At 53.8% G+C, this 27,021-nt stretch overlaps 1 long non-coding RNA gene across 10 annotated transcripts in view; it reads right to left on the bottom strand.

The window, feature by feature from the left end:
- The window catches only part of LOC132250432 (uncharacterized), a 65,510-nt gene that overhangs the window by 7,769 nt on the left and 30,720 nt on the right, over positions 1 to 27,021 (bottom strand). For 3 of the 10 annotated variants that reach the window (XR_009462168.1, XR_009462169.1, XR_009462170.1), the window contains exons 5-17: positions 26,054 to 26,120; positions 14,350 to 14,453; positions 13,568 to 13,741; positions 13,374 to 13,463; positions 13,084 to 13,191; positions 10,242 to 10,391; positions 10,028 to 10,129; positions 9,826 to 9,911; positions 7,232 to 7,395; positions 7,046 to 7,127; positions 5,874 to 6,800; positions 5,616 to 5,773; positions 5,382 to 5,513 (exon numbers count right to left, since the gene is read on the bottom strand). This is a non-coding gene — a long non-coding RNA (uncharacterized LOC132250432). Of the gene's footprint in view, positions 1 to 5,381; positions 5,514 to 5,615; positions 5,774 to 5,873; positions 6,801 to 7,045; positions 7,128 to 7,231; positions 7,396 to 8,033; positions 8,117 to 8,509; positions 8,607 to 8,777; positions 8,862 to 8,965; positions 9,237 to 9,825; positions 9,912 to 10,027; positions 10,130 to 10,241; positions 10,392 to 13,083; positions 13,192 to 13,373; positions 13,464 to 13,567; positions 13,742 to 14,349; positions 14,454 to 14,533; positions 15,920 to 16,698; positions 17,646 to 18,386; positions 18,574 to 19,412; positions 19,485 to 23,514; positions 23,575 to 26,053; positions 26,121 to 27,021 lie in introns of those variants that run through there. The other 7 variants (XR_009462166.1, XR_009462167.1, XR_009462165.1 and 4 more) reach the window with 7 other exon arrangements.

The following is a 27,021-nucleotide window of genomic DNA, read 5'->3' as shown; positions in this document are numbered from 1 at the left end:
ACACAAACTGCCAACACACCTCTGCCTGCTTCAGCCTCCACGGGCATAGCTTGGCTCCACTCCCTGAACCAGCATTCACTTGCATCCACACAAGCCACAACCCTACAAGGCACAGAACAGACCGTAACCCCAGGAGAGACAACCAAACACAAGACAGGACCCATTGGGAGAACTCCCACTCCACACACCCAGCCGCCACCTCAAAGCTCTCCAAGGCAGGCCTGGCCAGGGTGCGCCCCATCCAGCCCTAGGAAAGGGCTCAGCCCCAACAGCCACACCTGGCATCACGCTGTTCCTTCTCCACCCCTCCCTCATCCTGCTCACCATCCTCCCCACACAGGGGACACAGGCACCGCCTGAGGGCACACAGGAAACTTCACTACCAAACAGAAGGGCAGACCGCAAATGACTGCCTCACCGGAAGACAATCCCACGCCGCTACGAGTAACATCTTACCTGCTGCAGGCTCTGTCCACGCACACAGCTCCACCCAACAGGCAAAGGCCTTGCTCAAGGAGAACCAGAAGTGACGACAGGGACACAGCCACCAACTTCTTCCACCTCCTTCTGCCTGGTGGTGGCACTAGGTCACTTCACCTCTACCTGATCTCCTCCCCGCTCAGGGTCCAGATATTTGCATCACCCCCCAAACAACAAGCAAGTACTACACGAAACAGTATTCACATCTCATAGTACTAAGGAGAGAGATGCACCCGCCCCAGTCTCCAAAAGCAGCACACAGCCGCCACCCCCACACAAGGCACAGAGGGTACAAGCAAACCCCTCCAAAAGGAGGGGACCAATTTACATGCAAACACTTCTTTCTCTGCTCTTCCCAGAGCTGGAAGGATGGAACAAAAAGTGCTGCTGTGATTTTCAACATCAAAACAGAAAGGAACACCAGTGACACACCCAGAGAGACAACACAGAGTACAACTCCCAGAACTGAAGGGAGGCCGGTGGCAGCAGCAACACACAGGCAGAGCCTGGCACCCCCCCCCCCAAATATCACCAGAGCAAGCCAGCCACTCCACCCCGCTACTCTAAACCAACCCACTTTTCAGCACCCTGTTCCTCCATCTTCCAACACTACAGCACAACATGCCCTCACATCCTTCTCCCCCACAAGATCAAAGCCACTGGAAAAAGAACAAAACCCTCATCACCCCAAACAGGGGACACAAGGGAACCAAGTCAGAGCCAAGGCAAGCTCCTCTCCAAACCTCCAGCACCACAACCCACTACCTGAGCTCTCAAACGCTTGCTTCTGGCCAGCCTGAGCTGGATATTCACAGGCAATCAAAAACCCACCTAGCTTACACAGGGCACAGCCACCACAGGACAGCTCTCATCTCCAACAGGCACTGCTCACCACAGCCACAGCCATGCGGCTCCTTATCCAGGCATCCTCACAGCCGGAAGAGGGACTGGGGACACACCACCTGCACAGGTACACGCACAAAACCTACTGGAAACGTGAAAGAATAAGCGTGGAAGAAGTGACGAACCAGGAAGACAAATACATCACACTGCTCCAAGGGACCTCAGACCCACCACACACTCCAGCCAGGTGACACCGTAGAGGTAGACGCCTCACACAGTGCCAAATTGGGAAGTCGCAACAGGCCTGCCCACTTCCTCCTCCACCATCTCTGGGCTCTTCATCTCATCTTCCCAGTCTCTGGTTCATAGGCCTGCAACCTTCACAAGATGGCTCCTCCACACACGTAAGAGAAAGGCAATTGGCACTATCAACAACTCCAAGGCTTCACAGCACTGGGGACAACGGCCGCTCCCTGCCGAGACGCCGCACACGACTTATCCCCCACACCCCAGCACACAGCTGTCACAGGACAGCCAGACCCCTCAGGCTTTTCCCTTCAATAGCAAGGGAAGCAATTTAGGTGTGCAAACGCAGGTCTCCTGTCAGATCTGGGAACAACAGAAAAAGGCTGCAACAACTTTCAAGACAACAAGACAAACAAAGGCACACGGACAGAGGACAAGCCAGTCCCAGCACCGGTGGGAGAGCCTGTGGCAAGACAGCCAGATAGGCAAAGACGCACCCAACTTGTGCCCCACCAAATCCTGGAGAGGGCCGGACACCGGCACCCAAGTGTTGTAGCAAACCCAGCACAAGGAGCCAAAAAACCTGCTGGCAGGGACAGGCACGCATTCTCAAGCCACGTGAAGAGCCGCACGAGGGACCCCTGGCCACAGCAGGCCACCGCAAGAGATGTGAGAAAGCTCAAATGCTGCAACACCCTGCTCCAGCATCACTGACTGGGATCACCTAACACAGACACCATGCCAGACCAGGCCCTTCCCACCTCACAGCATCCAATTCCTCCCCTGCTGCTCAGCTCCACTCCCGGAACCAGCATTCACTTCCCTCCACACTAGACAAGATCCTACAAGGGGACAGAACAGGCAGTCACCCCTAGGGGCACAAGTGAACAGACAAAGGGACCAACGGGTACAATTCCCACCCCACGCACCCAGCCCTGAGCTCAAAGCTCCCCAAGGCATGCCTGGCCAGGGTGCACCCATCCAGCCGTGACAAAAGGCTCACCCCCAGACGCAGCACTTGCCCAACCTGGCATAACGCTGCTCCTTCTCCAGCCCAGTCTCATCCCTGCTTGCCTTCCTCTCCACACAGGGGTACACAGGCACCTCCTGAGGCCACACGGGAAACTTTGCTACCATACAGAAGTGCAAAGCACAAGCAACTGCCCTACTGGAACACAATCCCACGCCGCTCAGTGTAACATCTTACGCACTACAGGCTCTGCCCCCAAGTCCAGCGAAAGGACAGAGGCCTCCTTCCCGCTGACACAGAAGTCACCATAGGCGTACAGTCGCCTAAATGGTTGCGGCTCTATATCGCTTCACCTCTACCTCAAGCTCTCTTTTGCTCACGGTCCAAACTTTGGTGTTACCCCAAAACAACAAGCAATTACTACATGGGACAGTATTCACATCTCATAGTACTGAAGGGAGACACCTTCCCCTCCAAACCACTCCCAAAACAAAGTAAGCAGCGTACAGTCAAGCCCCTCCCCAAAGGGAGAACCAATTTAGGTGCTAACATGGCCTTCTTTCCATGCCTGGGAAGAGCAAAGGAAGAACAAAAAAAGTGCTGGAGTGATTTAAAAACAAACAAACAACACCCCCCCCCCCCCCCCCCATGAACAAACAAAAAAGGAACACCAGTGACAAACCCAGAGAGACAGAATGAAGTGCAGTTCCCAGAACGGAAGGGAGGCCAGTGGCAGCAGCAACAGGCAGGCAGAGGCAGAGACGCACACATGCGCTCCTCTACCCCCGCACATCCAAGGGCAAGATCAGTACCCAGATGCCAGGGATAAACGCTATATAGCCAAAGGCAATTTTGAGACTTCACACAAACAACAACTCACAACCAGGGTAAAATCTAATCCAGGGTTATACCACCCAGCTCTAGAGTACGCTTGGTGCCCACAATCCCTTCCTTCACCATCACTGCCCAGGAAGCATGGAGCTCCAGACACTATCCCACACTAGGTATTACCTCCCCCACCTGAAAATCACCAGGGCAAATCCCACCCCTGCAACTCTAACCCAGCCCACCTTTCACCATCCTGTTCCTCCACCTTCCATCATCAGGCCACAACATGCCCTTGTATCCTCCTCCCCCGAGATCAACGCAGCTAAAAAAACAACAAAAACCTCGTCAGCTCTAAGAGGGGACACAAGGGCACAAACTCAGAGGAAGAAAGCTGCTCTCCAAACCCCCACCACACACATTCAGCCCCACTACCCACCAACTCAGCTCTCAAAGGCTTGCCTGTGGTCACCTGGAGCCACATATTCACAGCAATCAAGGAGTCACCAATCACAGCAACCGCCACACATACGGCGCAACCACCACAGGAGACCCCTCATCTCCTACAGGCACTACTCGCCACAGCCACAACCGTGAGGCTCATGCTCCACTCAACCTCACAGCTGGAAAGGGGAGGGGGCACGCCACCTGCAAAAGGTACACGCACAAAACCACCTGGAAACATGAAAGAGCAAGTGCAAAGAAGCGGTCCGACAAGAAGACAAATACGTCGCGGTGGTCCGAGGAAGCTCCAACCCGCCGCGGGCTCCAAACAGGTGATGCCACAGAGGCAGAGGCCTCACACGAGACAAAATGGGAAGGCGTGAAAGGGCTACCAATTTCCTCCGCTGCCAGCTGTGGGTCTCTTCACCTATTCTGCCAAGTGTCCACTTCACAAGCCTGAAGCCCTGGCAGGATGGCTCCTCCACACGCACATGCACAGAGGCAATGGCCACTATCAACAACTCAGAGGCCTCACAGCGCTGGGGACAGTGCACCCTCCCTGCCAACACTCCCAAGCAAATTTATTTTACCGCCGCCCCCCATAGCTGTAAGTGTGCAGCCAGAGTCAACTTGGGACTTTCTCTCGGCAAGCAAAGGAAGCAATTTAGATGTGCAAACGCAGGTCTCCTGCCACTTCTGGGAAGAGGAGAGAAATGCTGCAGCGACTTTGAACGCAACGAGACAAACAGAAAAGCACACGGACACAGGACAAGCCATTCCCGGCACTGGTGGGAGAGCCTGTGAGAAGACAAATGGCTAGACAGAGACGCACACCAAACTCCTGCCCCAACAAAACCTGGGAAAGCCAGACACCGGCACCCAGATGTTGAACCAAACCCAGCCCAGGGAGCCAAAAAAGCTAGTGGCAGGGGCAGGCAGGGATGCTCAAGCCTCACGCAGAGCCAGATGAGGGACCCCTGGCCACAGCAAGCCACCGCAAGGAACGAGGGAAACCTCAGGTTCCGCGACACCCCGGCTGACCGTAACTGCTTGCACTAATTGAACTCATGACAACGTCCCACACCAGGGCCTTCCCACCACACACAGACACCCCCACCATCCCACACCACCTTTCAGCATCCTGCTTGTCTTGCTCCCTTACCACTGCTCTGCTCCAGTCCTTCGCCCTCTCCCTTCTCCTCAGTGGCTTCCTTCTCCTGTGTTTACTTCTGCTCCTTGGGCTGAACTCCGGTCCAGGGTCCTGATCTTTGCGGAGGCATTCCCACCCTACACGTCCAGCCAAGGGAGCACCTCTCCCCACTACTAAGGGCACACACAGGGTACAGACACAAGGGGAAAGGCCTCACCCCTGACCGCCAGCACTTGCCACACTTGGCATCACGCTTCTCCTCCAGCCCTCATGCATCCTTGCTTGCCATCCCCTCCCCATACGGGAGACTGGCACCAGCTGAGGCAGCCAAGGAAAAACCTCAGCACAACTAGCAACAAAGAGCAAAACAAAAACTAACTGCCAGGCTCCGAAAACCCTAGACTGCTCCAAGCCATTTCGTACCAAATGCCAGACCTGCCCATCCAGCACCGACACACTGTGCAGCATCGAGTTCCTCCTGCTTCATCCTCCGTGGGCGCTGGTCAGCTTCACTCCTTCAACCGGCAGTCATTTCCCTCTGCACAGGTCAGGACCCTGCAAGGGACAGAACACGCAGTCACCCCAAAGGGCACAAGTGAACAGAAGAAGAAACCCACAGGTACAATCCACACCACACACACCCAGGCCCCAGCTCACAGCTCTCCAAGACGTGCCTGGCCAGGGTGCACCCATCCATCTGTGAGAAGGGCCTCACCCCAAGAGACCGCACTCATGGGACCTGGCATCGCACTCCTCCTCCAGTGCACTCTCATCCCTCCTTGCCGTCCTCTCCACACAGGGGACGCAGGGACCTCCTGAGGGCGCACAAGAAACATCACTGCAAAACAAAAGGGCAAAACACAAGCGACTGCCCAGTGGGAAGACCACACCACACCACTCCAAGTAACATCTTACCCACTGCAGGCTCTGCCCATGCACACAGCTCCACCGAACGGGCAGAGGCCTCCCTCCAGGTGACCCAGAAGTGAGCATGGCTGCACGACCACCTGCTTCTACGTAGCGCTGGCTCTAGGTCTATTCACCTCTTCCCCTCAGCTCTTCTCTGCTCACACTCCACACATTGACATCACACCCAAAACAACAAGCAATTACTACACACAACAGTATTCACATCTCATAGTACTGACAGCACAGACACAATGCCCCCCGCAATCTAGGACACCAAAAGCATAACACCCCCACCCGCACATGAGGCACACAGGGTACAGTCAAAGCCCACCCAAAGGAGGGGATCAATTTACATGCAAACACACCTATCCTTCCAGCTCTGGGAAGAGCAAAGAAAGAAGTGCTGCTGTGATTTTAGGTATCAAAGTAGAAAGAAACACCAGTGACACACCCAGAGACATAGGACAGAGTGCACTTCCCAGAACTGAAGGGAGACCAGTGGCAGCAGCAACAGCCAGGCAGAGGCAGACACGCACGCACCCGCTCCTCTGTCCCAGCACATCCAATGCCGTCATCTGCACCCAGAAGCCAGGGGCAAACACTGAAACCCCTAATATACTCAAGGACAATTTTCAGCTTTTACAAGCAGTCAGGACTCAACCCCGAGCTAAACCAAAATCAGGCTTAGACCCCCTGCTCTGCAGCATCCCTAAGGGCCACAATTCCCTGCTTCAGCATCACTCCCCAGACAGCACAGAGCTCCAGACCCCATCACACACTAGGGGTTTCCTCCCCCACCCAAATATGACCAGAGAAAACGCAACCCAGCCTCCCACTTTAACCCAGCCCATCTTTCGGAATCCAGTTCCTCCATCTTCTACCACCGCCGTAGAAAACTCACTTCTATTCCTCTCCCCCACAACATTGAGGCCGCTGGAAAAAACGAACAAAACCTCATCAGCCCACTGAGGGACTGCAAGGGCACCGACTCGGAGATAAGGGACGTTCCCCTCTCCAAACCCCCAGCAGACATCCAGCCCCGCTATCCACTAACTGCTCACAAAGGCATGCCTGTGGCCAGCCTGAGGTGCATATTCACAGGCAATCAAGGACACAGCTAACCTACACAAGGGACAGCCACCACAGGAGAGCCCTCATCTCCAATAGGCAGTACTCACCACAGCCAGCCACAATCATGCTGCTCCTTATCCAGGTGTCCTCACAGCAGGAAGTGGGAGCAGAGATGCACCGCCTGCGAAGCTACACACACAAAACCTCATAGAAACATGAAAGAACAAGTGTGGAAGAAGTGGTCAGGCAGGAAGACAAACACATCACACTGTTGCAAGACAGCTCAGACCCACCCCAGGAGTCCAGCCAGGTCATGCCACAGGAGAAGAGGCCTCACATCACGCAAGTCAGGAAGTCACGACAAGGCTGCCCATTTCCTTGTGCACCATCTCTGGGACTCTTCACTTCATCTTCACAGTGTCTGCTTCACAGCCCTCAAGCCTTCAGAAGATGGCTCCTCCACACACATACAGAGACAAAGAAAAGGCAATTGCCACTATCAACAACTCAGAGGCCTCACCGCACTGGGGACAGTGGCCCCCCCCTGCCAGGACCCCATGGGCACCTTTTTATTTTTATTTTTTTAAACCACCACCCCCCATAGCTGTGAGGGTGCAGACAGAGCCCTCTCAGGCCTTTCCCCTACCAAGCGAAGGAAGCAATTTAGATGTGCAAACACAGGTCTGCTGCCAACTCTGGGAAGAGCAGGCAAAGGCTGCAGCAACTTTGAAGACAATAAGACAAACAGAAAGGCACACAGACACAGGACAAGCTGTTCCCAGCACTGGTGGCAGAGCCTGTGGCAATACAAACAGCTAGGCAGTAACTCAGACAAAACACTTCCGGCCCAGCACAACCTGAACAGGGCCAGACACCAGCACCCATATATTGGAGCTAACCCAGCTGAAGGACCCAAAACAACTAGTGGCAGGGGCTGGCAGGGATGCTCAAGCCTCATGTAGAGCCAGATGAGGGACCCCTGACGACAGCATGCCACCACAAAGGAGGAAGGGAACCTCAAACCCCGCAACTCCCTGCCTCAGCCTTCCCACCACACCCAGACAAGCCCTCCCCCTCCTCCCAAACACAAAACACCTTCTAGCATCCTGATCCTCTGGCTCCATTACCACTGCTCTGCTCCAGTGTCCTCACCCTTTCCTTCCACACACGCCAGGACCCTCAAGAGAACGGAGAAGACGCATTCACCCCAAGCAAAAGAACAAAACATGGGACAAGGGAACCGCTAGGAAAATTCCCACCCCACACATGCAGCCAAGGGAGCACCTCGACACACTGCACAGGGTAGGCAGACAGCAGGGGGAAGGCCTCAGCCCTGAAAGCCAGCACCCGCCACAGCCGGCATCGCGCTGCAACACCAGCCGTCACGTTTCCCTGCCTGCCATCCCCCCTTAACTCCAGAGGCACGCACCTGCTGCAGGCACAAAGGAAAAACCCCAACACAAAGAACTACAAAGTGCAAAGCAGAAACAACTACCAGACTCACACAACCCCAGATTACTCCAAGCAAGCTCTTAACAACTACTGGATCTGCCCATGCAGCGCCAACACACCTCACGGCATTCAATTCCTCCTGCTTCCGCCTCCATGGGCACTGCTTGGCTCCACTCCCTGAACCGGCATTCATTTCCCTCCACGCAGGGCAGGATCCTACAAGAGACAAAACAGGCCATTCACCCCAAAAGGCACAAGTGAACAGAAGAAGGGACCACCAAGTACAATTCCCACCCCACCCACCCAGTTCAAAGTTCCCCAAATGGTGCCTGGCCAAGACCCCCCCCAGCCATGACAGAAGCCTCAGCCCTTAGAGACAACACTCACCCAAACTGGCATAATTCTGCTCCTTCTCCAGCCCAGCCTCGTCCCCGATTGCCTTCCTCTCTGCACAGGGTACACAGGCACCTCCTGAGGGCACACAGGCAACTTCACTACCAAACAGAAGGGCAAAGGACAAACAACTGCCACACCGGAACACAATCCCACACCGCTCCAAGTAACATCTTACTCACCGCACGCTCTGCTCATGCACACAACTCCAGCAAAAGGACAGAGGCCTTCCTTCCAAGTGACCCAAAAGTCACCATCGGAGCGCAGTCCCCTGTGTCTTCCACCTCCCAAAACTTGGTGGCTCTAGGTCGCTTTACCTCTACCTCGGCTCGCCTCCGCTCACGGTCCAAACATTGGCATCACCCCAAAACAACAAGCAATTACATGGAAGAGCACTCATCTCTCATTGTAGTGAAGTGAAGACCCCTCCCTTCCCCCCTCCTCACCCCCCCTCCCCCCCCCCCGGCCAGGGCTCCAGAAGCAGCACACTGCCAACCCCCCCAAACAAGGCAGGCAGGGTGCAGTCAAGCCCCTCCCCAAAGCAGGGCATCAATTTAGGTGCCAACATGGCCCTCTTTCCAGATCTGGGAAAAGCAAAGAAAGAATAAAAAGTGCTGCAGTGATTTTAAAAATCAAACTAGAAAGAAACACCAGTGACAAACCCGGAGAGACAGAACAAAGTGCAGTTCCCAGAACTGAAAGGAGGCCAGCGGCAGCACAGGCAGGGACACAAGCACCCGCTCCTCTGCCTCAGCACACAAGGCCAAGATCTGCACCCACATGCCAGGGGCAAACCCTGAAACCACCTGTATACTTAAAGACTATTTTCAGCCTTTACAAAAGAACAAGGACTCACAGGCAGCCTAAACCCAACCCAGGCTTACACCACCCAGCTCTGGGGCAACCCAGGAGGCCAAAACCCTGCTGGAAACAAGAAGCTCAAGACACTATCTATCAGACATTAGGGGTTCCCCCCCCACCCCAAAAACCCCAGGGCAAACAATGCTCACCACTCCCCCACACACACTCTAACCACACCCACCTTTAAGCATTGTTTTCCTTCCTCTTCCACCAGCATGGCACAGAACTCCCTGCATCCCTCTTCCCCCACAAGATACATACAGGCTTCTGGAAGAAGAGCAGAAACATTGTCAGCCCAAAGAGGAGCTGCAAGGGCACAAAGTCAGAGATGGGGAAAGCTCCTCTCCCATCCTCCAGCACACACATCCGGCCTCCCTACTCACTACCCGAGCTCTCAAAGGCTTGTCTGCGGCCTCCCGGAGCTGGATAGTCACAGGCACTCAAAACGTGATGTATCACAGTAACCACCGTACACACAGCATGACCTGCAAAGATACACACACAACAGCTCCTGGAAACATGAAAGAACAAGTGCACAACAAGTGGTCAGACAGGAAGACAAAGACATCGCACCGCTCCAAGGAAGCTCAAACCCACCGCAGGCTCCACACAGGTGACGTCACAGGGGCAGAGGCCTCACACCACACAAACTGGGAAGTCACGAGACAGCTGCCCATTTCCTCCTCCACCATCTCTGCGGCTCTTCACCTCGTCTTCAGTGCCTGAAGCCTTGGCAAGGTGGCTCCTCTGGACACAGACAAAACACAGGAAGACACTTGCCACTGTTAACAACTCAGAGGCCTCACGGCACTGGGGCAGCAGACCCTCCCTGCCAAGACCCCACAGGTAACACTTTTTTTTTTTTTTTTTTGGTGCAATCGGTGACGGGGAGAGGCTAGAAGCAAAAGCTCCGTAGGTTCGGTTATTAAGCCTCTATTGCCTGCTGAGGGGAGGCGCGTTGGGTCCGCGAGGGTCCGCAGCACTTGGAGATCTTCACATAGACTCTCTCTCTCTTCCTCCCTCCTCCGACTTGGGCAGAAGCTTTGGTGCAACAGGGGATTTCCCGCCAAATTACAGCTTCTTTGCAGGGTGCATTTCTTTTGCATACTAGCGATGCACGTTGCAAGCAAGGGAAGCAATTTAGATGTGCAAACACAGGTCTCCTGCAAGTTCTGGGAAGAGCAGAGAAAGGCTGCAGTGACATGGAAGACAACCAGAAAGGCATACAGACACAGGACAAGCCGTTCCCGGAACCTGTGGCAAGACAAGCAGCTAGGCAGACACGCACCATTTTGTTCCAGCGAACCCTGGACAGGGCCAGACACCAGCACTCAAATGTTGGACCAAACCCAGCTCAGGGAGCCAAAATGGCTAGTAGCAGGGACAGGCACAGATGCTCAAGCCTCATGTAGAGACAGATGAGGGACCCCTGGCCAGAGCATGCCACCACAAGAGAGGGAAACTTTGATCCCCACAACACCCTGCCTGAGCCTTCCCATCACACCCAGATGTCACAACCCAAAGTTGTGGTTTTTGTTTGTGTGCGCTTCGGCATCGCTAAATTATTTTCCCGCCGACTGTAGCTTTCTTTGCAGGATAGAGTTCTCTGCTGCGGGAGAGAACTCTGGTGCAACGGGGGATTTCCCGCCAAATTACAGCTTCTTTGCAGGGTGCATTTCTTTTGCATACTAGCAATGCACGTTGCAAAGGAGTTCCCGCCATTTGTATTTGGATTCACGCCACATTATTGGCCAGTTCCAAATGTAGGCACACGTGGCAGCTAGCTATTGGCTTGTTAGCCGTACAAAAGGCTTGGGTAGCTTCCGCCCAAGTCGGAGGAGGGAGGGACAGAGAGAGACTCTGTGTGAAGATCTCCAACTGCTGCGGACCCTCGTGGACCCAACGCGCCTCCCCTCAGCAGGCAATAGAGGCTTAATAACCGAACCTACGGAGCTTTCGTTTCTAGCCTCTCCCCGTCACCGATCGCAATCCCAGACGTATCCTGTCATATTGAATGAAACAGTTTGAATGTTTGTAAAGGTTGCCCATTAGCCAGTTTCAGGAAGAAGATAAGATTTATCTCCTTATCTAAGTCATTGTTTTTGTACTACGTGCAAAAGGTCCTGACTTTGTTTAAAGTCTTAATTTGAATTTTATCTTTAGAAGTCTTTTACAAAGAGAGCAAATATCCTGAGTTCCGAGAGATCAAACCCTAAGGCCTTTTGACCAGATTGGTAAGGAAAGGGCATTTGCAGTGATATGGAAGTTTCCCAAAGGTAATTTAAAATGCTCAACAAAGGCAAAAGAATCTATTGAGGAAGATCCGAGCCGAAATTTGGGAGTAGTGACAGGCTTGAGTAGGAGGAGCCCATTGACAGCAGCTCGCTCAATAAAAACTGTAACTTACTGTCCCAATTTGGAGGTGACTTCACTTGCAGAACAACGAAGGAAGAATCACGAGTGTAGCCCGGATCAGACTGATCACCTGAACCAACCTCTCCGTGAACACGAATCTCTTAGTTCACGCTGAAGCTGCAGAGCGCCCGAAAGGGACTGAAGGAAGGGGACTTAGTCCTATCACTACTGAGCCCAGCTCATTGAATCGTATTGCTGAGGCGAGCCCATTGAACCGTACTACTGAGGCCAACCCATTAAATTGTACTACTGAGGAATGAAACCATATTTTGGTATTTGGCTTCTCGGAATTCTAGGATTGTAAGTATAATATGAAAAATAATAGTATTGATTCAAATTTAACTTGTAGTTGTAATTGTAGTTGTTTTTGTAACACTAATTCTTATAGTATTGTTTGGGAAGGAAGTGCATTCAGAGCATTGTTTCTGATATATGCAATTATTGTGTTTTTAATGTTTGTGGTGTTTCTTAAGGCTAAGCAGTGTTATATGTGTAGCAAGGAGTTTTAAAATAAAATTGTGTCGTATGAATTGTGTAATCATTGTGAAATCGTGCAATCAGCTAACTACTCCCCCAGCCAGTGCATCAAAACGAATCAGTAAATTGCGTGGGATTTTCTCTATTCCATAACCCACTAGAGACATATCCCTTTCCTGTAAACTTCGAACCCGCGGAGCCTAAACAACTCCGGGGAACCAAGAAACCGAACCGGACCCGCGGAGCCTAAACAACTCCGTGGGAGCAATCGAATTTGTCGTGGTCCTCTAGCGAGGATTTAAGCAGGAGCTGAGCCTGGAAACCTGTCCAGCCTACACCACTACCATCTTTGGGTGCAAGTAAACAATCTTTTCAATCAACCACCACGCGTTTGTGACTAACTCTAGCTCGCCGTCGGCTCTCTCCGACCGCGCGTGCCTGGGCTGCTGGCCACAGCCCGCATGCGCGAAAGACGGGCCGCGGATCGCCCCTCCCGACCCGCACGTGGCGGCAGGAGCAGGGCCCGGCCCGCACACCAGACACCCACCATCCCAAACACGAAACACCTTCTAGCATCCTGATCCTCTGGTTCCGTTACCGCTGCTCTGCTCCAGTCCCTGTGCCCTCACCCTTTCCTTCCAGGAACACCAGGACCCTGGAATACAGAGAACAGGTATTCACCCCAAATGGAAGAACAAAACACAGTCAAAGGGAACCACTGGGGGAACTGCCACCCCACACATCCGTCCAACGGAGCACCTCAACACACTGCTATGGGCACGCACAGGGTAGGCAGACAGCAGGGGGAAGGCCTCAGCCCCGAGACCCAGCACTCACCGCACCTGGCATCAAGCTGCGCTTTCAGTCCTTGTGCGCCGTCAGTCCTCATGCTTGCCATCCCTTTCCCAGATATGATGCAGGCAACTGCTGAGGACGCAAAAGAAAAGCCTCAGCATGAAAAACATCAAAGGGCAAAGCATGAATGTCTGAGTCTAGCAATTAGCCCCACACTGCTCCAAGCAACCCCTTACCAGCTGCAGGATCTGTCCATCCAGAGCTGCAACCCACAAGAAGCAAATACCTCGCTCCAGGTGATCACATGAGCATGGCTTCGGGCCATCTCCAACGCCTTCCACACCATACCAGCTCCAGGGCTCTTCACCTCTTCCTCAGCTCTTCTCCACTCAGGACCAGACTTTGATCATCTTGCCAAACATGTCCACACCACCAAAAATGAACAGCAATTAACACTTGCAGCGCTATGCGCAGGTCTCACAGCACCAACTGGACAGCACCCCCTCCCTCCCAACCAGGGGTACAACAGCAGCTTGCACTGGCCCCACTAACAAACCGCAGGGGGCTGCAGCTACACCCCTCCCAAGTGAGGGGATCAATTTAAATGCAAACACAACCCTCCTTTCAGTCCTGGGAAGAACAAAGTAACAAGTGCTGCAGTGATTTTTAAGAACAGAAGTACAAAGACAGACACCAGTGACACACCCAGAGAGATGAGACATAAATGCAATTCCCAGCACTGAAAGGAGGCACGTGGCAACAGGTACAGCCAGGCAGAGACCCAATCCTCTGTCCCACCGCAACCTGGAGATCTTTGCACAGACTCAGAGCAACTCTGGGCCAAGCCAGCCCAGCCGTACACCACTCATCTCAGAGGCACTCCTGGGTGCCATGGCCCTCCGCTTGAGTAGCCCTGCCCTGGGAGCGTGCAGCTCAGGACACCAACCCAAAGCAGGGACTTCCCAGCCCACCCAGACACCCCCACTCAAAACACCACCCCCGCTTGAGGTAAGTCCACCTTCCATCACGCTACTCCTCCTGCTGTACCCTCCATCACCATGGCACGCCTCCACTTCTTTGCATCCATCTCCAACCCAAAGTCTCTCCACAACAGCCAGGATCCTGAAAGACAAAACAAGACATGAAGCCCACAGGGTCAATCAAGAACAGACTGAAATCCCTCCCAAACAGCATACACACACATCCAGGCCCCACCACCCAGTGTCTCCAAGCTCCCAGAAGCCATCCCTGTGCCTTGCAACCAACTGACAAATCAAAGACAACCCCACACCGATCCAAGGAAGCTTGCACCTCCCCCGGGCTGTGACCGTGTCCCGCTCCAAGGCAGCTAAGGGCCCAGGGGCAGAGACCTCACCACAGGGAATCCAGAAGCACAAACCCAGCCTCTTGCTCCCTCCTCTACCCTCCACGACTCATCAGCTCTAGGTCTCTTCATTACACTTGCTTCTCAGACCCTAGAAACTTTGGCAGAAAGGCCAACCAACCCCACCACAACCAAAAAAACCTTACAAGCAACTCCACTTCCAGTCCTCACAGCACCGAGGGCAGAACTCCCACCCAAAGAGTTACAGAAGCAGCTCTATTCCACCCCGCACCCTCTCCATAGGAACCAGACATCCCCTCTATAAGTTTTCCCCTTCCAGAGGCTTATTCCGTTTCTCCAGAGCGCTCCGGTGGGTTATCTCAGCAGCTCGTCACAATGCTTAACGAAACAACCAGAGTGCTCTGGAGCCTGCACTCAGGCTGGGGGAGGGGGAAGAAGGGAGATCAGGCCCCTCACTGCTTCCCCCCACCCCCCCGACCCCTCAGCAGAGCCTGCCAATACGAGCTGCTGGGCATTGCACAGCCCCCGAGTCGCAGGGGGCGGGTGCTTCCCTCCGCAGCAGCTGTTTCCCTCAAGGCTGCCCAGGCAGGGTGCTAGCTGCACGGCTGCAGCCCCAGCTCACAGGCTGCACCTGCTGGATCCCATGGTGCACCGGTTTCTGGAAGCCTGGCTGTGCTCAGAGAAGCTCAGGCTGGATGGGTTTCCAGTGCCTGGGGAGCACAAGAGTGACTCTTGAAATCAGATTACTGCTTTTTTTTTTTTTTAATAAAATTAGTCGTTGTTGTAGATGTTCTCTTTTTAGAATATAACTCAGTATTTTTCTGCTTCTGAGATGCCAAAGCCCCTTCCTGAAGGGAGTGTTTCCAGGGGGCAAAGAGAGGGACTTCCAGTGGCAAAGGTCAGGGTTACGGGATAGGACTCGCAGCCACAGGAGAGCGACCAAGGGGCAGGGCACCGCGCCAGGGGCAGGGCTGCAACAGGTGCCACCACTTGGTAACTGGCCCTTCACCTGAAATAATTGCTGATGCTGTGTTAAAGTACGCACTCAAAGGGTACCTAAAAATCCTGAACTTCAATAAATACTTTTGGAATAAAAATTTAATTCCTAGCGTTTTGGGGGCTGCAGCTAGTAAACTAGCATTAAACACAGCAGTTAACCCAGTACAGCACAAAGGAGTTTAGGAGCGGCTGACACACAAGGGCAGACGCTCTCCAGGGCCACAGGCAGAAGCAGCCCCGGGCACCGCAGGCCCCTGCTGCAAAACCGCGGCCTGCGAGCGCAGAGCTCAGGACGCCGCCCCACAGCGGGACCGCTCACCCCCACCCCGCGCGAGACGCATTCCTGCCAGGCCCCGAGACCAGCCGGCAGCAGCTGGCTCCCGGCCCCCGCAGGGTCAAGCCTCCCGCGCCCGCCCCCCGGGGCCCCAGGCAGGACAGGCCAGGTGCGCCTGGGGCACCTCGGGCCACGGCCCAGGGCACGCAGGGGCCGGCGCCCAGGGGAAGGCCCAGCCGGCACAGGGGACACTCCTCGCACCCAGGCCCCGCGGCCCCCTTCTCCTCGGAGACCAGGCACCGCGGCGGAAAGACCCGCCCCGACTCGAGGCAATTAACGCTGGCAATTAACAGCACTCCCAGGCCAGGACTCGGACCGAGGGCAGGTCTCAGCCAACGGCTCCCAAAACACCCCCGGCCCCAGCAAAGCGCGGGGACACGGGGCAGCGCCGCCCCGGCGCGAGGAACCGGGCACGCCCAGCCCGCACAGGCGGCCCCGCGCCAGGAGCCCGGCGCTCCCCGCAGCGCGGCTCCTGCCCCGGCCCCGGCGCAGCGCACACTACTCCCGCCTCCAGCGCCCCCTCTGGTCACGTGCCGCACCGGCCCGCGCTCGGCTCTTCACGGGACGAGAGCCTCGGGCGCGCAGGGAGACGGCTCCGCACGGACCGCGAGGCCCCGCCGCACAGACCGGGCCCCGTGGCCGCAACCGCCCAGCGCTGCCCCGCCCCGCCCCGGCAGCACCAGCCGCACCTCGGCTTCCCGCTGTCGCGCCGGGACCCGAGGGCGGCCCGGCGGATCCCGCCCAGGCCCCCAGGAAGAGCTCCCGGGTCCCAACCGCCCCCCGCTCCTGCCCGCCCGGCCGCAGGGCAGTGCGCGCCGGGTCTAGCTCTGCCCCCGGGGCGGGCGGAGGGACCGGGACTACAGGCTCTGCCCTCCCCGTCCGCCAGCGGCGTCCTCAGCAGTAGGCAGGGGCTTCTGCGGCTCTCGGCGCACCCCAGCCGCAGGCAGTTACGCGGTCCCGCAGCTGCCGGGCTGCGCAGGCCCCAGGCAGGTCCTACCTGTGAGGAAGCCCTAGCGGGCATCAGGCATCACAACAGCAGGTGCCGCCTTGTCTTGCAGAGCTGCGCACAGTCTTGTTCCGTGGCCGTGCTCGACAAGCACTTGTTTCCAGCACCTGTCCTGACCCCGGCTTGGCTCTAATGCCATAGCCCCCAAAACCTCTGCCGGTGAGGCACCTAACCCACTCAGCCAAGAAAGAGCACCTGGCCCACGCCACACTACCTGGCAGACAGCTTTAAACCCAACCCCCAGGTGTTGGCACCTGGCTCCCACCCCAGACCTTTGCTTCGGGTGTCTGCAGGATGGAGCGAGCTGGAAGGCAAAGGCGAGAGAAACTGCACCAATTCCAGACCTGCTGCCCGTCAGACCCACCACCTCCCACCCCGCGGGGGAGAATGTGCGTGGTGCTGCACTACTGCGTAGGGGACCTTTGGGGTATGACAGGCAAGCTCAGGCTGCAGCTTGGTCTCCTGCCTCTTAGCTGCCTGGGTGGCCACTGTAGTGGGACCTGCCTTTTGCATTTCAAGGGTAATCATCAAGGGAGCCGTAGCTGCGTCATTTCTGTGCCTGCGTCGGCCTGCGAGGTTCTGAGCGCAGACTGGCCGCAGTCTCCTTGGCCGAGGCCCGGCGGCAGCGAGCTGTTACAACACGAAATGGGGGAAACTCAGAAACCAAAACAGTATTGTGACACTAAGGAAGCAAGCAGCAGTATGGGGAGGCCTTGCTGAGCCTCAACTTTGCCAAAGTGCTTTCAGCAGTGCCATGCCAGAGCCTGTCCTTGACCCGACTGCCTGTAGGACGACCCACCCGCTCCGCCCACAGAAAAAGCGTGGAGAACAGGCCGGGGTGTCCACCAGACCCTTCTCAGCAGGCACGACCTTTCCCATTTGCCCAGGCAACAAGAACGCAACTGTGCTCAGCTCAGTCCTCGTCCTCAGGTCCAGTGCTGAAGCAGCCTCCGCTCGCTGCACGGGGCCCACGTCCATCTTTATACCCTAGCTCTGCTCACTGTGCCTCCAAGACGGGAGGACAGGAAGAGGCTCCCTACCTTCCTCCCTGTTATCTACACCACCAGCCAAAGGGAGCAGAGAGGTTCCTCTGCAAGATTTGAAAGGGTCACAGCAAGGTAGAGAGAAACACTGCAAGGCTGCCTGGGGGCAGGGTAAAGGAACAGGAGGGAGAGAGGGAGAGACTCTCTGAATCACGGACCAGGATGGTGGGGGGTCCTAGAGTGAAAAAGGGCTAGAACCACTGCTTTAGAAGTTGGCCAGGTAGCAGTGAGAGGGGCTTGAGGCTGTACCTGTGCTCGGGGAGGGAGGGAGGAAGAGGGCAGCAAGAGCCAAGGTAAGCAACATATAGGACTCAGGCACAGCATTCACCTGGCAAAGCTGTGCAAGTCCTGCCACTCCTGGTTTAGGAAAGAGCCCCACATTCCCCAGCCTGGTTGCATGGCCTTGTGCTGCTATCGCTGACCACAAACTTTCTCCTGCCGTCCGCTTCTGAAAACGATGGGGAGCATGCACGAACCCAAGTGTGCTTAGCGCTCCCCTCTCATCTTACAGCGATCTAGGGAAAAAGCTGAGAAATTATTCCAACACCTCCCTACTTGGGTACTCCTAGCCACAGCAAGGCCAGACTACCCTACAGATGAGCATCTCGCTCTGTGTCCATGTTCTGCTCTGCTCTGCTCGCTTGGAGTTAGGTGCAATCTTTCCTTGCAGGGAAGGGCTGTTCTTTTGCCGTTGTGCACCGTTGCCGACGAGACAGGTTGCTCCCCAGCAATCTCCACAGGCTGTGAAGGGACTCAAAAGAAAAAGGCAGGGGCCGGGACCCTGGGGAGGCTGCTTCTGCTGCAGCACAAAGAACAAACTGAACGCAGTGGCAACAGGCCGCTGGGGATGTCCCTGCTGCTGTCACCATGGGAGTGTGCTGCTCCTTGTTTGAACTGCTACAGGCTAGAACCAGTTTCTTCACAGGCTGGATCCAAACCACAGGCCATAGGTTTTTTGACCCCTGTTTTACCAGACCAACTGTAAGATGGGCATAGATACAGGCAACCTTTGGGGTATGACAGTATCTTTCCTCAGGATGCTGGGAAGGAACCAGGACTGAAAAAGGGGACTGGGATGCCTAAAAACTTGCTTCTGTCCATCCAAACCGTGCTGTTGTTGCCACACAAGACATAACAAAAAATCTTGCCTCCCCCATGGTTCCTGAACCTTCCCAACAACACCACCACCACTTGCATACTTAAATCATTTGGTTTCCTTCTGTCACCTGTTTGGAAACTTCCTTTTCTTACTGGACCTGCCAGGTGCTTTGTTGGCAAAGTACATGGGAAAACAAATAATAGTAATAGTAAGAATCAGAACAGGGATAATATTAGTAGTACTAACATTACTTACAGAAATATGCTGAACAAAAGATGCAGGGCTCATCCATGCCTCTTCCTTCCATTCCCCGCCCCTCCAACTATCCTGCATGGACATACAAGAAATAAGCCCCTGGGGGGGTCTCAACAACAGGGTGCAGTCCCACAACTGAAGCCTGTACTACAAGGCTGTTTGCTTTCTTACCACAGTCCAGAAAACCAAGGTGTCACAGCCCACATCTCCCAAGCAGTGCAGGCTGCTTACAAGGGCCTGCCAACTGCTCCAGGCAGAGTCACTGCCAGTATTAGGTAGCGCAGCCCTGTGGGAGGCAGGGGGAGACCTGGCCAGTCCGGGGCTGCTGAACCTCCCCCTCCCTCCTACCTCTTCCCCCAGGCACTTGGCCAAGCAGCCAAGAATGCCCCCGCCCCCAACCCTGGTCCTTTAACAATGACAGTCAACACACAAGCAGTGAAGGAGGGACATGCACCCCCTCACCCCCAATCGCTGACCAATGCACTAAGACTCTAACATGGGCCCCTGCTCACGTCCTTTTCTTTTTCGTGTCCTTGTGATAAGCTACATGTGAGACTTGACAGATTTTGTTGGAATCTGACAGGCCACACTCTGAGCGCTTCCATTGCAGCCTTCAACTTGCAGTCTGGGCTGTCAACCAGGTATCTTGGCCCCCCTGCCATGCCACTTCCCCTGCTCAGATGGCTCAGGTTTGGACAGGGGATGTGATGTCTCACAGGTATCACCCTGTAAAGCTCAGTAGGGGGGAGCAGAACAATTTTGCTTCCCTTCATGAGCAACATCTCCTCCAAAGCATTCTTCTGACAGCTGCAGCTCACACATGGCACACCCCATGAATGGCAACACACAGCTGCAAGTCGTCATGGGTTTACAATGAAGACACAGGACTTCTGCGGGGGCCTCTGTGCATCTCCTTAAACCAGTCCTCCAGCACATATAGGAGACAGGGTGGGTACCCAGGGGAAGCACCAGGGAACAGGAGCACTGGGACACAACAGCTCCTCAAATGAGGAACAAGTAAAGAGGCAGGGAGGTTAAGAAGGTGGTGATGGGAAAAGGGAAGGAAGGTTGCAGGCAGATTCCCCCCTGTGTAGGCTGAGGATATGGTCAGGGCCTGACAGACCACACTGACTATTGCAGACGACGGACCTACCAGAAGTCTAACTTACAAATGACACGTACTTAAGCTGGCATACAATGAATAAGCCATGAGCCTACGCTTACATCCCAAGGAACGGCCAAAGAGAGTGGAATAAGAATCTGTTTCTCAAGACTTTAATACCAGACAAGACCAAGAGCGAGTAGCTGCTTTCCGGAACAGTGGGAAACAGCGGCTATGAGCAGCAACTGGTGTTTGGTTTTGTGACCCTGTCACAAGTTAAAATAGGTCTAAATGGCAGAGTTTAACAAACACAAAGCAAGGAGTGTTCCCAGGCAGGCAAGGAAAGAGATGAGCAGTGTTCCTCCCTTCCAGAGTTGGAGTTTTCCCAGGGACACAGGCCCCAGCCATCGACATGTCCCAAGTGCACAGAAAAATGGGTTCAGTCTCGTTCCCAAAGTTTCAGCAAAACAAGTCTGCGTGACACCCGTCGGACTATCGGTTTGAAAAGCCCACGTAAAAATTAGGTTTAAACAAAGGGAAACTACAAAGACCTTTGCAAAGTGGAGACAACCTGCTGTTAGCCTCTTCCTCCCTCCTGCATCTCCCCAGCTGGTAGACTTGACAATCTGTATTGTGGTGTGACAAGTCACTAGGTAGGCATAGCACAAAGGGTTTATTCTTACGCCTCGAGGTGTGATCTATAAAAGTGCATATTATAGCCCTGTCTCTAGCCGCTTTATCCAGTTTGGAGGGTTGTAATCCTTTACCGGCTAAGAGGGACTGGAGTGTCACTGGGAAATGTCATTGTGTCTTCACTTTACATACAAAAAGGGTAATTGGCAGGGACCCAGGGTTTCCATTCGCCAAGGAAAAATGCAGTAAAACCCAGTTTGTCACCTTAAGGATCCCCCCCCACAAAATGACTCTGAAAACCATGCTAAGCTTGGCCCTACTCACAAAAGTTAAAATACAGAATAATAATGCTAACTGCATAATGCAAGATGATGCGATTTCATGGCTAGGCCATCTAAGAAGGAATTATGAAGCATTTCTTCCACCTTATCTGACTATATTCAGGATGATTTCACGCAGACTCTTAGTTGTCTGGTGTGTAACCGTATGAAATGTCTATCCTTGATTAATTAGTATGATAAATATTTCTTTTGCGACTAACTCGTGTTTATGTGCCGAAAGACATTCTCCATATGTAATAGATGTCTCCTCCTGATTTAGTACATTTTTCCTAGCGGTTAATCAGTTTCTCAATATGTTCCAAACTGGATAACCTCTTGTTACTGAAGAAGGTAACTCGTTCAAATTAGAAATTTCTGATCACCGGTAATTAGCAGGTTTTTCCTGTCAATTACTGCTTGGGACTCTGTCTTGATTTACACATGCTAAACTAAGGGTATAAAAAAAAGCAATAAAGCAGCACACGCGCGCTTCAGGAGTGAAAAACCTCTCTGACACGGCTTGCTGATGTGCCCAACTTACTCAAGAAGTTGAAGAGAAACAGACCGCCTGTTTGGCAAGAAATCATCACCTTATAGCTAATTACTGGACTTTGATTTGGTTTGGAATCACTTGACTTGATCTTAAATACTTGTAGTAAATAAAGCCTTCCTGTCACTCATCGAATGAGGTGTCGTGTCAATCCCTGGGCTAGTCCGGAATCCTAGGTTTTTATTTGCCGACACCCAGCCCCCCCAGATTTTCTCTTTTAGATGAGAGAGATCCAGATTTTCTCCTTTAAAGGGGAACAGCATGACCAACGGTGGGTTTCTCCTTGCAGGCTGGCAGAGTTTCATCCTGCAAGGCTCTCGGGGGAATAGAAGGAGGGGTCACAAAGGGTTGCTATGCGCATGTGAGCATGTACACACCTGCCCACAGCCTGGAGATTGAGTCCCCACAGGGAAGTCAGGTGCAGCGGGAGGTAGTGAATTGAGGCCCCCATAAATAGGGAGTGAGGGACTTGGGCAGGGCTGGGGCTGCTGCCCAGCTGTGCCCGTGCATGGGGCCTGGGGCTGCAATACACAGCTACAGGGCTTAGGTGAGGAGTGGGCAGAGGGCTTGGCTGCCTGCCACTGCACACACTCCAGGGGGGATGGGGTGCACACGCCTCCGATTTGTGCACACTGGGGGCAGGCTGCCCATTGCAGGCTTGGTCTTCCAACCCTGCTGACCTCTCTGCAAAGCCTCTGTGGCCCAGTGGGTGAGAGCTGGCACAGGAGGGCAATATAGGGCACAGAAGAGCTCAGTGCCACCACCGTGACCACTACACTACCACAGCAAGTTGCCCCCTGCCCGCCAGACAGCACCGGGGATGGCAGCACAGAGTTCTTCCCCTTGCTGCTGCTGGGTGGGCACAGGGTGCCTCATCATGATAGCGTGGGACTTGCAGGAGCAGCACCAATCTTCCCTGCCCATCCCTGCTCTCTACTTCCACGCTGGGTCCTGCCCACTGGGCTCCAGAAACCCCAGGGGAAGGGCAACAGAGTGAAGTGCCCAAGCCCATAGCAGATAGCATGCACGCACCCCCCACAGGCTCTACTCAGGCTGTGCCATCCATGAAAGCAGGAGCTGTGCTCCGCTCCCCCCTCAGGCCACAGCAGCTGCCGCCTGACACATCCAGGACCCCGATCCAGTAACCCTGGCAGCTGGGGTGCAGCATGTGGCTGTGGGTGGGAACTGAGGGGCACTGCCAGGGCCCAAGGGACCATGCTTGGCAACTAAGGGGCGCTGGCAGGCTAGGGGGCCATGGGTGGGGAGTGACGAGTACAGGAATGGCCATGAGGTTGTGCACCGGTAAGATTCCAAGTGGCTTTAACATTGGAAACATATCAATAAAACAGTGTTCAACCAATCCCTATATATATAGTGGCATTTCCCTTTGATCATGAAAAAAGGTGGATTTGGGGGGCTAATCAGAGATTTTGTGATTTGTTTTTTCTTCTGAGAAAAGCAGGATCCCTGGTAATAAGTAAAGGAATGGCTACTTACCTAGAATGTTGTCTCTTAACCTGCAAAACTGTCCTCACCATAACAGAACTGTAGGCTTGTCTGTCAAAAGATTAAACAGTACCTGGTTCTCCATAACGTACATGACTGATTAAAAACACCCTCTACGTCCATCACACACAGCTGAAACTGGATAAAGAAAAGTCGTCTCATAAACTCCAAGCAATTTCAGGGCTCAGCAACAAGAGCCACAAATGGGACACTGGATATGCTGAGATCAGCCAAGGAAATCCAGGCTGAAATGCTACTGGCTAAAAGGTAAAAAAACAAAACAAACAAACAAAAAAAACCAAACTATTCCACCCCAACTCATACTCTCAGAAAAACTATCTGGCAATTTTTATCTGGAATGATTATACTTAGTGGACAAACGAGGCCCCTCGATGCAGAACGATATTCCATCACTGCTAAAGTACCGAGTGTCTGCTCGAGTCTAAGGTGAGGATTGTTAGGGAGTCCTGAACACTCCTCACCCTTCTGCTACGCTACATTACTCCTCCCTCCCAATTCTCTGATCCCAGAAGCTGTTCAGTCTGAAACACCATGAGTAGCATGTGAGAGAAGTCTTGAGGGAGTTGAGATGTATAGGTCAGTAATCACATGCAATGCTAATGAGGTGACCTCTGGAAAGACAAACAGTCCCAGGCCTCGCCTCAGTTTCCCTGCTCTCCACTCTATTGGCCAAGCGCTCCTTACCTCAGACAAACAGGGTGGAATACACAAATTTCAACCTGAACTCTATAAAACCCCCGCACAAAGGTAGAGATGCGGGATTCTGGAACCGCCCTCAAACCTGGGGGATGGATTGCAAGGGGCCGTTGCACCTTCCCACCCGGTACCGTGTATGCCTATGTATTCTTTGCTTTACGTAGCTGCTGTCAGCAAAAGTGCCTGACTACTAATATCCCAATAGACTGGTGTACGTTTTTTGAAGGAACTTGCTCCAGCTTATCTTCTACTTCTCCAGAGCCATCCTGGATGTAACATGTGGATCTGCACGCGCAAAATACTGCCCACAGGCCAGATCCAGCATGGGGAGAGACATTGTCTGTTCCTCGGTCCCGTCTGGCTCGGGCACTGTCCAGCCCGTGGCACATCGTGCCGTCCCTGCGAATGCGGCAGGGCTGTGGCTGGACTGCCCTTCTAGGCAGCCTGGACAGCAGTGGCTCCTTCCAGCTGTCACTGCCACTGGTCCCAGCACCGTGCTACTGGCAGTTCCCCCACGCACAGCCCCGATCCCGCCCCACCCCACCCCAGCTCTGGACTTAGCCCAGTGGAGGAGACCAGCCAGACCTGCATGCACAGCCCCGACCCTGCTCTGGACTCACCCACCCACGCTGACCAATGGCACCAGCAGCAGCAGTCGAGCAGAAGCTGCTGCTTGATGAAAAAGAAAAACTGTTCCTCCCCTGCTGCTGGGTCCTTTTTTGCTGCAGCCGCTCATAGCTTGCACCCGTGCTGCCCTGCATCTCCTCTGCACTGCCGCTGCTGCCCCAGCAGTGATGGTGGCAGAGGCTCAGCAGGGCAACCTGGGTGCAGGCTCCAGGTAGCTGTAGCAAGAACAGCCTAGTCACTGTAAGAGGGAGGGGCCATTTTTCTCTCATGCCAAGCAGCAGCTTCTGCCCGACCGCTGCCAGTACTCAATGTGGGTGGGCGGTCTGGAGCAGGAGCAATGCGGGCGAGGGTTGGAGCTGTGCACGCAGGTTGTGACTGGTCCACTATGGCTGAGGTGAGTCCAGAGCAGGCGTGGGGCAGGCTGGGATTGGAGCTGGGATTGTCCACTGTTGGTAGGGGCAGGGATGAGCCGTAGAGCCCACAAGCTTGGCACATTTGGGGCTCGGGCGGAGGGGGGTGTTGACTGCCCTGCTGCAACTCCCCAAAACTGCCTGTGTGGGCCACAAGTCCAAATAGTTGCCCGCCCCTGGCTGACACCAATGTCCACCATATACAGGAGACAATGCTACCACTGCACAGCCAGAGGAGGAGGGACAAGGAAACAAACAGAAAAACACCTTAAAGCTGAGAGAAGCAAAGAGCGGGGGGCAAAGGAGTATTCTCCCCACTTCCCCTACAACTCTCGAAAGGAAGTTGAAAAATGTGGTGCAGGCCTGCTGCAGACTGGGACAGGACAAGGGATTTCATGGGAAGCCTTCCGAGGAAGGATGAGACTAGGAGAGGCTGTCAGGTAGGACAAGGTCACAGGGCCTGGATATTGGGCACATAAGGTTCAGTGGCTAACAAGTGCTGAAGCCTGCACACATCGAAGTGCTCAACACCTCATCCTGGCACAGGAAGGGAGAATACAAAGGCTGTGGGGTCTGGGCCACTGGGATCCTGTGAGCCAAGGGGCAGGTCATTGCTTTTGGAGGGTGCTACCAGCAGTTAGAGGCAAGAGCTGCAGTCACTGGAGGTGTTATCATAGGAGCACGACACACAGATGATGTGCCTCCAGGTAGAAGCCTAAGCAGCTGCGGGTGCATTTTGCCCGATGAGAGTGTTTAAGGCAGAAACTCGTACTCACCTGTTACCCGTGGTGCCTTGGATATTTCCAAGTCCCATTTCTTTCACGCTGCAGCTCCTCGCTGACACTGCTTCCATGAACAGGTGCACAAGGAGCAGTTGGAAAAAAAGGAAAGAACCACGTTAGACCGTTTCATTAGAGTGAGAAGACACACACCATTAACCGCACCGCAGTAGATGAAATGACCCCCATGGGCCAGCCCGGCACATTCCCGTTCAGACTTATCAAATGACCACACACACACACACACAAAAATCACACTTTTCTACACACACTACTACAAAAAAGGTTTCCAAATCACCATGCATTTTCCCTCATACAACATAACCATATTTCCATATGCTTACCCCATCGCCACACAATTTTCCACAGGTTGCACAAAACAGTTCCCAAATCACCCTAAAGTTACCACACCTTTTTCTAAAAATTAAATTACCATATTTCCATGCAAAACCCCTATAGTTCCAAATGTCCTATATACCACAAGGTCCTAAATGCCACAACAAAAATCGCATGTCCAAACATTTCCAGGAAAAAGTTCACAAAGCACCACAGAACTCTCCCAATACCACTATATTTCCCCAAAACGTTTCTACAAAAAAAACTTCCATATCACCACACAAAATGACCAACCTCCCACCTAAAAAAACCCACAAAAAAACCACCACACTGCTAAAAAAAAGGTTTTCAAATCAGCACCAGTTTTCAACATGGAAACCACCACGTGTCCAAACACAGGCACACACATGCCCACAAAAATTTTTCCAACCCCTGCCCACCATTTCCCTCACACAACACAAGCATATTTCCACACTTACCCAGTCACCACAAACTATTCCACAAGTCCCACAACACACAAGTTCCACAAAAACAGTTCCTAAATCACCCTAATATTACCAGACCATTTTCCACACACAAAAAATCACCAGATATTTCCACTCACATTTCCACATACACCTGCCAAATCA

Source organism: Alligator mississippiensis, chromosome 4 (assembly GCF_030867095.1).
Source record: "Alligator mississippiensis isolate rAllMis1 chromosome 4, rAllMis1, whole genome shotgun sequence".
Lineage (NCBI taxonomy): Eukaryota > Metazoa > Chordata > Crocodylia > Alligatoridae > Alligator > Alligator mississippiensis.
The sequence above is the reverse complement of the archived record's forward strand: the minus strand, read 5'-3'. Positions and strand labels throughout refer to the sequence as shown.